The sequence below is a fragment of the Etheostoma spectabile genome, chromosome 14 (genome assembly GCF_008692095.1).
Source record: "Etheostoma spectabile isolate EspeVRDwgs_2016 chromosome 14, UIUC_Espe_1.0, whole genome shotgun sequence".
Taxonomy (NCBI): domain Eukaryota; kingdom Metazoa; phylum Chordata; class Actinopteri; order Perciformes; family Percidae; genus Etheostoma; species Etheostoma spectabile.
This window is the reverse complement of record NC_045746.1, coordinates 11,537,559-11,555,061: the sequence shown is the minus strand read 5'-3', so window position 1 is coordinate 11,555,061 and position 17,503 is coordinate 11,537,559. Positions and strand designations below refer to the sequence as shown.

General features: G+C 43.4%; 1 protein-coding gene and 2 long non-coding RNA genes across 6 annotated transcripts in view; 1 reads left to right on the top strand and 2 right to left on the bottom strand.

The window, feature by feature from the left end:
* LOC116701414 (growth factor receptor-bound protein 10) overlaps positions 1 to 17,503 on the bottom strand; it is a 103,142-nt gene that overhangs the window by 4,602 nt on the left and 81,037 nt on the right. The window lies entirely within an intron of this gene.
* LOC116701424 (uncharacterized) overlaps positions 1 to 17,503 on the top strand; it is a 28,639-nt gene that overhangs the window by 4,883 nt on the left and 6,253 nt on the right. The window contains exon 3 of the long non-coding RNA XR_004334909.1: positions 9,448 to 9,453. This is a non-coding gene — a long non-coding RNA (uncharacterized LOC116701424). The remainder of the gene's footprint in view (positions 1 to 9,447; positions 9,454 to 17,503) is intronic.
* On the bottom strand, positions 5,609 to 8,237 carry LOC116701423 (uncharacterized). The gene is made up of 3 exons (XR_004334908.1): positions 8,173 to 8,237; positions 7,722 to 7,834; positions 5,609 to 5,672 (listed from the first exon to the last, which is right to left on the bottom strand). It is a non-coding gene; the product is annotated as an uncharacterized LOC116701423 (long non-coding RNA).

The following is a 17,503-nucleotide window of genomic DNA, read 5'->3' as shown; positions in this document are numbered from 1 at the left end:
AGGGGGGGGGGGCTTCTAGCTGAAAGCTTTGCTTCACATATTTATGATCATAATTGACACCTGTTACATCCAAATCAATCGCCTCACAGGTAACTTTATGTCTTCTTTGATTTTCTTGGAGATGATCCATAAATGTAAATGTGCTGTATTTATATAGCGCTTTTCCAGTCTTAACAACTGCTCAAAGCGCTTACATCTACAGGAAACATTCACCATTCACACACATTCATACACTTTGGCCGGGGCTGCCGTACAAGGTGCCACCAGCTCATCAGATAAACACTCACACACATTCACACTCCGATGCGCAGCACCGGGGGCAACTCGGGGTTCAGTGTCTTGCCCAAGGACACTTTGACAATGACTGCAGGGGTGGGAATCGAACCACCAACCTTCCGATTGGCAGGCAACCGCTCTACCACTGATCCACAGCCGCCGCAAATGATAGCTAACTGTTTTTTCCCTCGTTGTTCAGGCTTCGGATGCCCCATCAAGGCTTTTGAAATCATTTTGGTGGAGAAGCCTATAATTTCCTGCACTTCTTCATATGTTTTGCCTTCTTCAAATCAACTTTTTGACAAAGTCCGCTGTTCCTCGAGCAGGCTGGATGACCCATTTTGCTGAGTTTTAGTGTGAAATGCACTATAACCAGCCTGCCCAATTCAATTTATTTATAGTATCAATTCATAACAAGAGTTATCTCGAGACCCTTTACAGATAGAGTAAGTCTAGACCACACTAGACCACTGATGTACAAGGGCCCGACAGTTCTAGTTCGCAGTCACACAACATTTGCTTCCTTCCTTAAATATGAGCCATAATTGACACCTGTTTCTTCACAGAATCAATCACCTACTAATGGAACACCACACTGCTATTATTTTGAACAATTACAGATTAAACAGAATGAGCAGCATGATGTCATGACTGTTGGTTTTTCTATGGCTCTACAACACTTACTAGTAGGGCTGCACAATTAATCAAATTAATCGCGATCACAATTTGGAACTTCCCACGATCAAATTTGCGTGATCGGAGCGATTATTTTTTATAAAGCGTCATTTCATAGAACGCTCCGGGTTTTTGCAAAGCCAATTCCCGCTCCGTTAGCAATCTGCTCATTAGCCAGTCAGAGTAGTTTACTGCACCGCGCATCTAAGTTTCTAGATGTAGACAGTCCCAGAGGACAGAGTAGCGTGAGGAAAACTCAACAGATAGCTGTCGATAATACGTCAGTCTCAAGGTTTACCAGTTTACCAGTAAACGCAACACTTTGTCCCATCTGTTGTTTTCAGACAACAGCAGTGACCAGTGCTAGCGGTGCTAGTTAGCGGTCTGTTAGCTTTAGCTGTTAGCAGTAGCGTCTGTTAGCTGTTAGCTCCTCTAGGACGCAACGGTGCTAATGCCTCGCCTCCTCTGTAATGTTGTTATATGGATATGGTTTAATTTTGCGTTACATGACCCATTTCGTGTAAAGCCGTGCCTGTGTTGGATCTTTTACGCTCTCTCGTCCTACTCTCTCCTCTTACTCTCCGCGCCCCGCCCCACAGCGGCGCGGTCCACACTTCGATATTTGTCTGCAGTTTTAATTTTTATTAACACAGCTGGATATTGTAAATATGAGGGGCAAACCTGTATTTGTACCAGTGTTTCCATGGTAACTCTGCTATCGGCCACTACGGCGAAAGAACACAGAAGAAGTTATGGAATGCAGCTAACTTCAGTTGGTAGAGTAACAGCGTGTGAGACGGAGCTGCTGTACCAAGACCTGGACCTGGGCCAGAGATGTGACCCATGGCCAGAATATCATAGTTCATAAAAATGCAGCGCAGTGAAGATACACACGACGTGTGTATCCGCCATTCGACCCGTGCTGGACCCGTTCATAATGAGTCAGCCGTCTCTCTGTGAGTAGCGTCCATCACACTCCCTCTCGCAGTATATATAGCCTACGTGATGACAAATTTGTTTTGGTTAAAATCAAAACATAATCGTGAGAATAATCGCGATCAAAATTTTGATCAAAATAATCGCGATTATCATTTTGGCCATAATCGTGCAGCCACTTATTAGTAATTATTTACCATGTAGAAAGATCACTTCTACCAAAAATATGGTTCTGTCAGGTGGTCTACCACTTTGGTCCAGACTGAAAATCTCAACAACTACAGGATGGATTGCCATGACATTTTGTACACAACAATCATCACGGAGAAAATAAATCTCTGACTTTTCATGTAGCAGCACCATCCTATTAAACTTTCTGCATGGCTGATACCTCACCTCTAGTGGCAAAAAAGGTCAAAGCCCTGTTGAACTAGCCCTTTAAGCCACTTCAAGGTACTGTAACAAAATCAAATCAAACGATGGGCTGCCTAGTAGATGAGTCTGTCTTTTTTAGATTAAGATTAAGCTGTAACTCAGAGCACTTAGAAAAAGTTGGACCTGCTGGACATTTGCAGGGAACTAAGTTTCATTACTGGTGATGCCAACAGCCAACGCCAGCTGGCATTCAAGCTACAACATCAAATCATTACTAATTCACTGTCCTAAAAAAATCTTTGTCAGCACAATTTTGAGTTGTGTACTTTTCTAAGAGCGGTAAAGCAGTGATCTGCCTCACTGGGCCTTGATTCAGTGGATTTTGCAAGCGTAATGTGACTGTGTTGTGTAAGTGAGACCGGTAGGATCTGGAAGTGCTTGATCTTCTGGTGGTGGCACAAGGTAAGCACAGAATGCCTGGGATTACTCTGACTGTCCCGCAACAGGAATAACCTGACACACAGAACGTTAGAGGGAAATGATCAACGCTTCATGAAAATAGTTGTATCATATATATCAAATCATCTTTGAGAACCTTATCTTAATTCACTGGGTAAAGGCTGGGATTGTCATGCCAAAAAGCTGTTTTACACAAACATTTTGAGATCTTAGCTTTTCTTGCAGCAAGTGATGTCTTGATTTTTCAGATTTTTTTTAGACATTTTCCCAAAGCTTTCACTGCGTTTACATGAGCAACATGCTGAGATGACATCACATCAAACCAAATCCCCAAAACGAGTTCCGAACCTTTTCACACGCCTACAGCGTTCTACCGTCTACTTGGCCTTGTTGAATGTACATTTGTGGGCTTCCTCTCTCATGATGCGACCGTGAAACCAAACCTGTGTCCTGTGGATCACTGAAAGACAGATAGATTTCTTGTATTCATATATTCATAAAAATCTAGTAGCAAAATTAAACAAATTACCAAGGCTGTCGTATAAGGTGATTATGATGTTTGAGAGTACCGTGCTCAGAGAAGACGGGTGCAAGGGGCTGGATGCCCAGGACATTCATGCGCGTGGCCTCGTTTAAGTGGAAGAAAGGGCAATTGCAACATTACCATGAGATAAGACTGATACCTTATGGCCTACGGAAATGTGCTGAAAACAGTCATATGAGCCAAAACGCAAATAATAACTATATCAGTAATTACGTATAGTAAACAAACATTGTGATGCATTGCCGTCGTCCACAACCAAAAAAATGGAGTGAGCATCTGCTTTTTGCTTTAGCTCATCAGAGCTGTGATCTCAGAAACCGATCACTGGAGCTGCTACACACTTGCATTTATAGAAAAATGATGCAGGGGGGAAATAAGTTAATTCAAAATGGAAAAGGCTCTGCACAAAGATGAATGGTTAAAAAAAAATTGTGAAAGAAAAAAGGCAGATCAGGGTCCAATACAACTAAACCATGGGAAAGTTAATGAGAAAAAATGGCATTTTTGGGTTAATCTCATCAAAACAGACTGGACCTTGAAGCTATTCGTGTTCTTTGACTCCCAAGCTTTGCGCCCTTCTTACCTCCAGGTCTGTCCCTCTCAGGGCAGCGCTCGGGCCCACGGGGTGTCAATGACGCGACCAGTCCGCCGGAGAAGTCCATGCGGAGACGAGGAATTCTCAGATACACTCCGCTGTTAGGAGACGTGGCAGGGTTGGGGGGGAGTAGTAGCAGCGGGGGGATGGGGTCACAAAGGAGCTGGTGTAAGGTGGGGATGGGGGGGCATGGCGTAGACACGGGTCAGAGGTCAAACAAGCCAGACACACTCACTGGGGCATGACAAATCCTGTCTGCACACAAAACCTCTAAGAAAAGCACAAGCCTCCCATGGCTCTCTGGCTGGTTATGTTGTATTTATGGATTGGTAACATAAAAAGGGTCCATGTGATAGGGGGAAAACACTTATTTTGAATAAGACGTTAAAAGACATTACACAAGACAAACACATCCTGCTTGAGGTGATTAGTGCATCTTAACACTGCATGGGAGTATGAGTATTACGTAAAACTCACACTTTAAGTAACTCGAGGATAACATGTTATGCGTGGATGTACTTTAGATATAGCCGTTTGGTTGAATGAGCCTTCCACCACAGAGCACTCTTGTCAACTCATTAACAAAAAAGGTCAAAATCGGCAATAATTGTCTGGATTGAAAATCATTTCAGCATTTCAGAATTCTTCTAAGCAATATGGAAATGGGATCCAGCCCATGGCGTTTCCTCTTAAAGAGAGAGGCGCACAAGGTTGCAACCAAGTTATTTCAATTTACTACGGTAATTAATGGATCAATCTGGATTGGTCTTGGCTGAGTGGGGGCATTAGAGCGGGGTTGTTACGGAGGTGATGTCAGAGAGCAGATACTCACCACAGGCGCTGAGAAGGGGAGAGGTTAGACTTTCTCTGCTGGGGAACGTTGTAGCTCTGACAGTATAGTCCGTACTGTGAAGACACAAGAAAAGAGACGACATCAACTCATGTTTCCAAGAGCTGAATCCATTTTAGTTAAAGGTCCAGGTTGAGGTGCATAAATACTGTGAAAGTATTAAAACGCTAAATCCACAGAGAAATGCATACAGCCGTATTCAGAAACGGTGCCTTGAAACAACACATCAGGATTCTTAATGGTAAAAGTGCCATAACAGAACGCAGATTTGTGAAACTACACAGAAACGCAGACAGACTGGGATTTTTTGGGAGGGGATCTTAAAGAGACAGGCTTTAAACGGAGTGTTTGAGGCAGATGGTAAATGCAGGTATATTCAGACAGACAGTATGATAAAAAATCGTTTTTATACCTGTTACAACGCATTTTAACACAAAAGTAGAGGTTGTTGGTTTTTTTAAAGAATTCCCCAACACCGCAACCATTTCTTCACGGGAAAGAAAAGCTGTGCCGCTGTTATTTTGGTGAAAGTAACTCAAAGGTAATGCAAAAGTAGAGTAACGCATTACAATTCAGAAACAGCAATATTGTAATATAAGTAATTACTCTCAAATGACAGTAATTAGTCATCTATAATGTATTACATTTTGGAAAAAAAAAAATTGCCAACACTGATGTTAACACGTTCAGTAGAAACTTAAAACACAAGTAAAATAGGCCTGAACATAAGCATGACATGGGACCTTAATACTTCAAGAAAGGGAATACACTAGTAACTATATTTGGGTTGGCAGTATCTGTCAACTCTGTGAACTCACAGACTTGGATTTAACTCCAATAAGAACATATAAAAAGTAAAGAAAGTACTTTGAGCAGTCTGAAGGCAGTCACAGCAGGTCTGCTCTGTTCGTCTCAGCACACAGCATCTTAAGCTCCTTACAGTCGCTCCTCACTTTGCTGGGCTGGAAACCAAACAGCAGACACAGTGGGACATTACAGAATGGAGATATTCTCATCAACATGAAGGCTCTATTGTGGATTCTGGCATTTCAGTCTTCAGAATACAGAGACCATCAATCTGTAACATGGCAGGGCAAGAATACAAAACCAGGCAACCGTGTGAAAACAAATGATTCTGTAACACGGGTGTACTTCAGTGATTGCAATGATGCAATTAATGAATTACATACACAATACAGCGGTTGACAAAACATTGGCCACTATTGCCACCAGTAACTTGTATGAAATAATGTTAAAAGATAAAACAGTAGTATGTAACAGTAGATAAGTCACAAGTATCATGCTCATTCAAAGTTTTCCATTTAATGATAGCTAACATTAGCAGCCATAAGCTATGGTATACAGTCCAAGTGAGGCTATAGTTGCTCACCTCTGATACATGAACGAGGTGAGTTCACTGCTATCCATCAGCTTAATTATAAAAGGAGATGTGTATTTTACTTCTAAGATGTACATAGCTGGGACTGGCAGAAGGGCGTCTGTATGTCATGTTTAAATGATTTAGGACCCAGGTATTTTATGATGACATTGTGTTGAATATGAGTGAAATGGTTATGTATTTACAGTAAGTGTCTCTGTCTGAACAGTGCTGCTGCCACTTGCAGGACACTCTTGTAAAGAGATTTTAATCTCAAGGAGTTTTTATCCTGGTTAATAAGGTTGAATAGCTCCACTCAAAAGGGCCAATGGCATGCGGACAGTGACAACTTTAATAAATAAACACCTAAACCATTACCTTTTCCAGTCAGTGATAACACCAAAGTTAAAACAGTGTGACAATATGGCATTATTCTAAGTAAGCTGCAGAAGAAACAAGCTGCACTGTCATCATTTCTCCTCTGGCATAAAATGTGCAAAGAGTCTGTTTTCACGTTGTTTTTAGTTTTTAAAAATAGCTTTGAGGCAAATAATGGGATCTCTTTAATTAACGATAAGCTTTGGGGGGCAACAGTCTCGAACACATCGGTTGGGCCATAAACCCCACATCTTCATATAACAGCTGTTTTCTAAAGTCAGACAAGGACATTATTTGTCTTTGATACAAGCTTGCCTTTCTTTTCCAGGTACCAGATGACACCTCTAACAGGCAATAATGACATTTATTGTGCCCTCTAGAATTTAATTATGCAATAAACAATACATCAAAGTCTACAAGTAAGGACTATGCAGCAATGACTCTTTCCTTTCTTCCCCTGAATCGGTGACAAGGACGTCAGACAGAAGCATACCCTACCAATAAATTAATCAGTCACCATAGCAACAATCCAGCCACCCCCAGCCGTGAAGTAAAATCCTTTACCCAATCCTGCAATGTCACCCCCGCTGACAGAATCTGACATGCTGTGTGTGTCTGAGAGAGAGAGAGAGAGAGATGGAAGGCAGGGCGGCCAGATTCCCTATACCATTCCGGTTTGTCCCAGTGGGCTTATCCAGATCAGCAGGTGACCCCCACAGATTAATGGGACACACAGTGCTTTGTGTGTGTTTGAAACCCCTCTGGCGGTTTTCACACATTGTGCCCTCTGACACACACACACACACACCACACACACACACACACAACCACACACACACCCACACACACAAAACACACACACACACACCACACACACACACAACACACACACACACAAACACACACACACACACAACACACAAACACCACACACAACACACACACAACACACACACACACAACACACACACACCACACAACACAACACCACACACACACACACACACACACAAACAACACACACACCCACACACACACACACACACAGAGGATAGGATGGTTATGGTAAGGTTCGAGGAAAATTACTACACACTAATAGAAAATGCACAACTAATTTGTAGTAGAAAATGGTTAATGACCATCCAACCTGGTAGAAGGATTTAGAGTTAGACATTATAGAGTTAGAGTTATTTAGAATTTCTAGCGATAGATTAATTCACGGTTTCTCAGTTTGCGGTGTTTCCTTGTGCGGTACCTTGATGCAGAACTGGTATTCTGTGGGAGCGTTGTGGAGCTTTTCGTCCCGTGATGATGGTGAAGATGTTACTGTCCTCCAGATTCTGACAGCAGCTGCAGGTGTCGGGGCTCCTGTTTAGTGGGGGGGGAGGACGAGGAAAAGGGATGTCAGCAACAACATAAAGAAAAAAATTACAGATTGCTTTAAACACAGTTGTTTTGGTTTACTTTGCAAAATGCTAAATTAAGATTTGAATTGTCTTTCCCCATTATTTGATTTAAGTTTGTTCAAGAAACATTGTGCCTGAGAGGTTTTCTTCGATGATATACATCACAAAACTGTAATGTTGAAACCACAAATAAGAATGATAAACTTGCTAGTTTACAAAAAAAAAAGCAGAGAAGTTACACATCATCAACAATTTGATCTTTTCCTACCCGTTCAGCATCAACAAGCAGAAATGAATCACCTTGGATGTTCCTTTAGTGGAGTAGTAGAGGCCGGAGCGCCGCAGGAACATGTAGAGTTTCTTCCGGACTGCGCCCAGGCTCCTTCACGTACAGATAGCCTGGATCCTGGACAAAATGTGGGAGTTCAGAAAATTCTGCAAAAACCCAAACACAGCATCTATTGGGAACACTGACGCAGGGGAACTGAATGCATGTTTCATCTAAAAACTAGATGTTAAAAAAAATATATATATATATTTTTTTTAGAGATAGCAGTGTGAGTAATGCAGCAGTAAACATGGGTGTAATGTAATTAGCAGATTTCAGGAACAGTGAGTGTGTGCTGCATATTTTTGGATGACCAGATGTCCTCACAAAGATAAAAAATAAAAATATTAAGAAGGAGGTTTAGGAGTATAATTAGATTTAGGATGTACATGTGTGCTATCAAGATGAATGGGCCCTTCACTGAGTCATCGTCTCACCTGTAAGAGCTGTGACTGAGAGATTGAGCATCAGAATGACACCAAGCCACCATCTGCTCCGGAAAAAAGTTTGGATGGGGAAAAACACACAGGGAGACCGACCAATGAGTGAGAGATAAAGGGAGAGAGAGAGAAAGAGAGAGAGAGAGAGAGAGGCACTAGAAGCCACTTAGTGCATATGCAAGCTCAGGAGTGGGGTAGGTTTCTCTATGCAGCATAGTCTCTCTTTCTGTGCCTGTGTGTGTGTGTGTGATGAGCACAAGGACGCAGAGACAAAGTGGTGGGGCGAGAGAGGTCGGATGGTGAGTGGGTGTGGAGCGAGAGAGAGAGAGAGAGAGAGAGGACAGAGTGGAGAGAGAGAGAGAGAGAGAGAGAGAGAGAGAGAAACACAAAGAGAGAGAGAGATCCAACCTGGGAGTAGAGCATTGACACCGCTGATGTAATCCCTCTACCCAGCAGCGCTACTCTTAGGTGATTGACAGGCCGAGCCAGCACTCTGATGTTTTTTACTGTGCCATTACCACAGAGCTGAGGTCACCTGCTGGCTCTGACACACACCTAAATCACCACGGGAATAATGTCGCCATATACACGGCCAGAGAAACGCAACGTAGAGCCCGTGCTGAGCGTTATCAAAAAAAGGTGCCACGCTAACTGGCTAACGCTGACTCGCTGGCTGTTACGCAGGCAGGCCTCTGCCCTTAACATGAAGGACAAATTACATTTTATATTTTCACCAACTTATCAAAAGATTCAAAAGGAATAAACGTAGAATGAACATTCAGCTCGATATCACCAGGAGAAGAACAGAAATGGGTAAAACCAGTTGGGAAACCCTTAGGGACCTCAAAGAGGGCCTAAGATATTCCAATAATTATTTTTAAAAAGTCACAGATGTAAATTTTTTATGCATCATAATTTGACACAACATCTAAAGAAAACTTTTTCAGAAAATACACCCTTCAAATCTGCCTATTTAGTTTGTGTTCGGAATGTGAAGGGTTAAATTCATTTTCGACCTATCAGAATATTGCTGCCTCTGCAGTTGCTAGGAAGAAGGTGTTATGTTTCAGCTCGGGGATTGGTGGTCCAGCTAGACATTCACAAACGGTCAGGCAATAGTTTCAAAACAGTAAAATCATATTTCTATCTTCACTCTAAATTGGCAGGCTTGTTTTCGCTAACTTTATGAAATGTAATGGGAATATAAAGTTCTGCCTGCGTGGGGGACACCCATCACAAGCTCAGCAGCGTCCAATGTCCAATGAGTACGATAACCAAAGTACACCCTGCGGGTTTCCAATGAATTGCCAAGGCTGGGACCACCATCTTAATTTTTGTCATAAATAATAACTTTTGCAGTACTACGCTATAAGAGAGGACACAATAAGCTAGGTGGCGTTGCTTCTTTCTGACGATGTGGACAAGTGGGCGTCTGTTCTAGGTTTAAGAGTCGACTTCGCTACTGGAGTAAACCCACCAAAACGTTACGTGCTCAGAGAAAATAAGACGAAAATAAGGGTACTCCACTGATTTAAATTTGATTTGCATTTCTATAACATTGTGAGAAGCATAAGTTAGACTATGTTCTAGGGGAAGTCAATTATGGCTCTGGACGATTATTGGTGTTTTTTGCCGATTATCTGTGTTGGCGTTTGTTGCCTGATAACCGATAAAGTTAATGAATAAAAAGTGGTCTACTTTGATTCGGCTCCAGCTCTGGGTCTGTCCTCTGCTACAGGTTCCACTCACCACTGAGTCTGACCTAATGTCCGCCCACAAACACAACTGACTTTCTTTTCCTGTATACTATGTGAAAGCTTCTCATTTATTATATAATTGCTTAAGCATTAAACAAAGTTTTATGTTGCAGTTTGTACATTACAAAATCTAATTTGTGACTTAAAAATTTCATTTTTACTGCAACGGTATAGGTTCCAAAAATTGGTTTCATAATAATAATCGGTATTGGTCTTGAAAAAGAGAGACTGTGTAAAGGTGTTATGGGACATTAAGAGGCTTTATTAACTAGACAATAATTTGTCAGACATGACAAGGTATTTTTTTAAAATAAAATAAATAGTTTTGATTGAGAATGATCCGTGTACATAAATACGAGTAGATTATGGAGCTTGATGCAACAGGCATGAGAAACATGAATATTTTTAGCTATGCCAGGAACGTGTGGATGTTGGTCAGTCTGTCCACATTGGATCAGCTGAAAAAAATGTGACAATGTGGATGGATTGCCATGCACGTTTGCTACAACATTCATGCTTTCTCAGGATGAATTTTAATCACATGGTGAGCCGGTAATCAGATAGGTTTATTCATTTATCCAATACTTAGTTATAAACACATACTGCAAAACGGATATATTCCATCAGCCCAGCTGTACTTTCTGTTTTGTGCTAGTTACACAATGTTAGCATGCAACACACCAAACAGATTGTGAGCATGGGAAAGCTAATGCCTGCAAACATCAGTCGAGCAGTCCGAGGATGTCAAATAAAACGAAGGGCGCTTGGCACGGCGTCACGTAAATCGGGGGGAGTGCGCGGTTACTTATTTACACGGTTGCTAAAGACCAAGCTACTCGCTAGCCCCCCGTCCCGTGACGAGAGAGCAGTGGCAGAGGCAATGTGACGTGATTGGTTCGCTTCCAGTTAGGGTTGTGTCCATGTGTTGGTTGACCCCCCCCCCCTTGTAGACACACGCTAATCCTAGTCGACAGGAATTGAACTTGTGCGTCAGGCTTTGCGCTGTGCTGCCCTTAGTGGAAGCTACCCCCCCCCCCTTGCGTGCAACCTATTGTAATGTATACAGTCTCTCTCTCTCCTCTCTCTCTCTCTCTCTTCCCCCTCTCTCTCTCTCTCTCTCCCCCGTCAGTATAGTAGCTCGCTCTACCTGGACTAGTAACGTAACAGCATCAAGTAAGGTCATGCTATACCCCCCGGTTGGAAACGGCGGTCTCGAGCGAGAGAGAAAAGGCGGTGTGTCACTGCCCAATGTGGGAGAGTGCAGATTTGAGTGTGCATACTCAGATTTAAACAGTTACAACATAACTGTCATACTGAAATTTGCGAAATCCATTAAATAAAAGCTTTTCTCGTTACAAAAATAACAAGAAGATGGGAATAATTTGAAAAAACGTTGCTATCTGACTGTGGCGTTTGATGCTAACGTTAGCTCAAAAACGCCATTCAACTGACAGCCTTTGTGGTTGATTGCTAGCTTGTAGCTAAGCTAGGAGTCATTTCAAAAAGGGTTTAGCTAACGCTACTATGACAGTTTGAGCTAACGTTAGCTCAAACCGCCATTTCACTGACAGCCTTTATTGTGTTTGATGCAACATGTAGCAGCAGTGAACCAACTTTAAGTAACTCAATTTTAATGTATTGACATTACAAAAGTCATTAGTTAGCATCTATATGTACTTTTTGCAAAGTGACGCATGCCGACTCAATCTCTCTCCTACATGGGCAGTGACAGAGAGTACAACGCTATCCACACTTTCCTTTAACCCCTCATTGGACTAACTTTGTGGACACATACTGGGTGCCTGCATCATAAGTAAGTCTGATGACAATGTTAGTAGGATTTATGAATGACAATAGCAACAGTGGCTAATTCACAAAGGTGTGCTACTTTATGTGTATTACGCATCTGCTCATGTGCCGCTGCAAGAGTTATGTTCTGTTTGAGTGTGTTTTTCAATGCAAAATACACCAAGAATGTAGTTTAATCTCAGTAATGATGGGTGATTAGGTTATTTGTGCTCTGTTAAAGACAAACGTTCACTGTACTGTCGTACGCAGATCACGGACATGTGATTGAGTCAGACTTTACGCGCAGCCTAGGTAAGTGAAAGTAGGTCAAGTGTAATTTCTGCCCCTACCAACGGCAGCATGTAATACTGTTATTTACAGAGGGCTTTAAATGTATGTCTGATGGTTTCTTGTCGTCAACTGCCAATTTAGGGGACATTTCCAACCATACTTCCAGTGTGATTCTGTGTTAGACAGGTTTTGTCTATCATTGTGTCACATACAGTATATACAGTTATGAAAGAATAGTGGCTGGGTGGGGCTTTGCAGGTGGATAATAATTTTCTCTTGGTGTTTAAGCCCCAATGTCCCTTCCAGGCAGCACTGTGACTGTTGACTTCAAGGCACCAAACCTCACTCAACCATTGCTTAACTGACTTTAAGGCAGCACTGGTGAACATTATCCCTGCTAAATGTCAGCATGTTAGCATTGAAAATTTAGTGTTGTTATGAGCATGTTGGCATGATGACATTAGCATTTAGACTGGAAGGACCATTTGTACCAAAAAAAAAAAGCCTTAAAAGAGCTGCTAGCAGGCTGTGACTCGTCATCTGTTGTGACTATCAATGACGATTCGGAGGAGGAAATTATTTCTGTGCCAGAGGGTTTATCAGCCCACATTGAAAAAATATTTCGTTGGAGACACATATTAAAGGTTTTAAATAGCCGCAGCTCCAACCCCGAAATATCAAGGCTGAAAAATCGGCTGAACCAGCTGTGTGTGGGGGTGTGTGCAATGCGAGCTAAACCAAATCAGTCACGAGAAATTACTTTTAGGGATGCAAGAGACTCACCAGGGGGCTCCTGAAGAATTCATATTTGGCCATAGTTCTTTCTGAGAGGAATTTACTGTCGCTGCTCATGGAGACTTGAACCTGAAAACACCAGCCGTGGTCCTCCAGACACCTTCTGTATGGAGGCCACAGAGGACAGTTTTAGTCCCACAGGGTTATGTTTACTCAGGGATGTAACTGGAGGCAACACAGACATTTAAAATCAGTGCAACTGCTTTAGGCTTTTTAACAATATAAAAAACAATAAGTAGGTTCCACTTATCATTTTTCTTTTTTTTTTTTTTTAGGTAGATTGCAGCATAACAAGCAGTTCTTCTGCATGCATTTCCTCTCCTTCCTTCTTCATTTTCTTTTCTCTTTAACACTGAAAGCACATTCCGAGATGTCCTTGTCAATTGGTATAAATTGGCAAGAATGAGTCTTTTAAGCATGTGAAATGACGTGCACCATTTCTCACATTAAATCCCATGATGTACTTTCATAGTTAAAAGTCATAGTTAGCGGTCCTGGATACACTGCATCTTGTGTGATTAAAGCCCCACATCACCAGTTCTATGTTTTGTATCCAATGACACAGGAAGAAAAATACATGGCCTGTTTCTAAGAGACAAGCAAGGGAATAAGAGGTTAAATGAGGAGGGGGCTGTGAAAAGAAAAAGCACTGTGAGACAGGGAGGGAGGAGGTGAAGGGGGAGAAGAGAAGTGATATGACATGAAGGGGAGGAGGGGAAGGAGGAGGAGGAGGAGGTGGTGAGGGCATTGCAGGAAGATGATGTCTGTATTAGGCTGATTGATGAGAGCAGCTAAGCCCTAAGCAAGTCAAGCCACAGACAAACACACAACCCCACATAAGAGCTCACACAGGCTAACCTGCTCATGGCACCACGAGGCACAATTATTTTCTTCCAGTGGTGTGTGTGTGTGGTGTGTGTGTGTGTGGTTTGTGACACGATATGATAACAACGGGTTTAGCACTAATTCTGCGCTCCAGATTAACCTCACAAAGTCTTGTTTAATAAGAACAAAAATACACAGACAGACCAAGACAGACAGAGAGACAGACCAGACACACAGACACACCACTCGTTCTATATTTTTTGGTGAACTGCGTCACTTTCTGGCTGAAAAAAATGTTTGGCTACAGTTTAGGGGTGGAAATGTCTGATGAGTTTTTTAAGTGGTGTGGGTGTGTGCGCACACACACACACACACACACACACACACACAACACACACACACACACAGGCGCAAGCAGGGGAGTTTTTTGAGGCCGGTTTTAAGGAAAGATTGATTGGCTGGGAAGGGTGGGGCTCGTCCGCACAGAAACGCGATTGGTTACTTGCAGCTGGGGTATGCGCTTTAGTCCAGGCGTCTCCCTCCACCCCCCGCCCTTCAATCGCTCCCTTCTTTTGCTCTCTCTCTTTATCTTTTCCCTTCCTCCTCTCTCTCCTCACATTCCATCTCTCGAGTGCATTTTTTTTCGAAACGCGATCAAAGCAGCAAACCACAAAAGCAATCCTTGGACTCTAAAAATACAAGTCGGGAGTAAGGAAATCTCACCGAGGACCAAAGAAAGACCAGAGGGGAAAAAAATGAAGACATAAATAAGCGCTTAACACGGAGACACTGCAAAAGTGAGAAGCAGGAGCATGAGTCTTATGTTTTGTTTTTTTCCCCTCTTCCCCTGAGCGAATTATTGGGGGGAACAGGCATGTAAGTAGGAACATGGAAAAGCCTAATCCACGACTAAAACACCTCACCCTGAGGCGTGCAGAAGGCATACAAGCCACTGGTGCCATGCTCAAGTGAAAATACACACAGGAGTATCTCCAACCATGCCGAGACCACAGACACACGCTAAAAGAGCAAAAGATTAGGGTAAACTGACAATGTAACAGAATTTTGGCTCATATTAGTGGTGGGTCACTGATGCTGTGTGTATCACCCTATCACAAACTGCGACATTACAGCACATAACCAACCAGATACAGAGAGGCCAAGTAGCACAAAAGTAGATTGATGTCCATTTTCCAAAAGGAGCATGAATATACGCTACAAGCTTCTGCAAATCCATGCTGTGTGCACACCCAATACATATACAGTTACACACCACCCCAGCTTCTTACCGAGGACGTGGAGGACGGGATGGTGGCTCCACCAGAATCCAGGCGTTGTCGTCCAGACAGGGCTCTTGTAGACAAGGAGCTGAACACATCTCGGGCGTCATGTCGGCTGGGATCTCACCATTTACCGGCCCCATCCTCACTCCACCTTACATCTGGAAACACAGGGACTAAATGGGCATGTGGATAAAAGAGGTTGTGTTGGAAGGCTGGAGAAAGTCTAATAAGAGGTGATAGGGTGTGTCCTGAGACACTTTCGGGAATTTGAATCGCCAGAGAGAAATGGAGAATGTTTTTCAGATTAGATGCTACTTACTCCATACCGTGGCTTTTCACCATCCACACTTAAAAGCCTGTCATATGATTCTATCACTCCAACAGGACCGACTATTCAAAAAAAGGAGAAGGTGACTCCCTGGAAGGTTGGCCAGCCCCGTGTCGTCGTCAATTCCTTTTTCACGCCAACCACCTCACTCTCTCCACGGTATGCATGTAAACCTGTTCGCGCACCGAACCGCCATAACACGTTTTCCGTCCAAGCGAAACATCTGCAATCGGAAAAAGAGGGGAGAAACAAACCGTATGTCACACGTTGGACAGTTAACATAAAACAATGTATTTCCCAACTCTGCTTTCGTCCTTAAAAATGTCATGCGGGGAGCAGCAAGCGGGGTACAGTCAAAGCACAGAACCTCCCGTTTGTTGCGCCATTTGCAACCATATCAGCCACAGTGGCCAAATAGACATTAAACCAGTGTAATTTTTGTCTTCTCTGCAGGTGTTGCGGCACAGACAGATAACACAGGACCAGCTGCTTCACCCACTGCATGAGCAGATTCCACCCACCGCCACAGGAGAGCTCGCTAACACATGCAGCGCACACATAATTGACGCAAAACCCTTGGGAAGTGCCTGAAACCACCCAACCGAGCCTGAGATCTCCATGTTCAGAAGAAAAGAATATGTGTGGTGTCGTGTATTAATGGGTGTGTCTCCTTCACACCCACCTATCTTAACATCTTCTGTTCCACGGGGGATACTGCTGCCCTGCAAGTCCACAAACCCTGGGAAAACAACTGTTGAAAATACATGGCCAGACAGACCAAATCGGGTGCATGGGTACGGCCCGGAGTAGGGCCGGACCATGCAGTCGAACATTGGCCGCAAAGTAGAAACCAGCCAAAACCAAAACCGAAGCTTACGGCGGCAACCTAGAAAGGTTTTTGGGACACAAAAAACCCAGCACGGGTTGTGTAGCAACAGGGACTCCCAAAATGCCACCATAACAACGTCACAGCGCTCATAGCCCGTCCAAAAGCCAGAAGACCTCCTCTACTTCCCTCACGCCCCCGGACAGAAAAAAGGATTTCTGACGCATGGAGTTTTGCTTGAAAAAAAAGTTTAGAACCACTGACGGTGGGAACAATGCAAAGGTACTAATCGCTGCCAAAGGATAATCGCAAACACAAGTACACCCAACGCGTACCGACAGGGACATCCGGAAAAGCAGAAGAAACGCCCATTCGCGTCACTTGCACTATAGGCGAGCTTCGTCTGTACCCACAGCCATGACATAGGCAACAGTCTGGAGAGCAGGATGGATTTCAAATTGAGGACGCCTGTCCAGGATACAGAGAGACCAGAGGGAGAGAGAGGAAGGGGAGGGGAGGAGGAAGAGGGGAGGGGAAGGGGGGAGGAGAGGGAGGGAGGAAGTCAGGAAGAGGGGAGCGAGGGACAGAATTGGCAAGGAGAACTGCAAGAGAGGTAAGAGGGACAGAGGGGGGAGAGGAGTGAAGTTGAAGAGGAAGGACGACAGTGAAAGGAGGACAGAAAAAAGAGAGACAGATGCACAGTTACTCGTGCTGGGACAGCATAAAGGCTGGGCTGCGAGAGTGGTATGAGCCACGCCTTTCCTCTCAACCTCTACACTTCCACTACTTCTCTCCTCCCCCCCACTTCCTCACAATGGATTAACCACAGCCGCCGCAAATGATAGCTAACTGTTTTTTCCCTCGTTGTTCAGGCTTCGGATGCCCCATCAAGGCTTTTGAAATCATTTTGGTGGAGAAGCCTATAATTTCCTGCACTTCTTCATATGTTTTGCCTTCTTCAAATCAACTT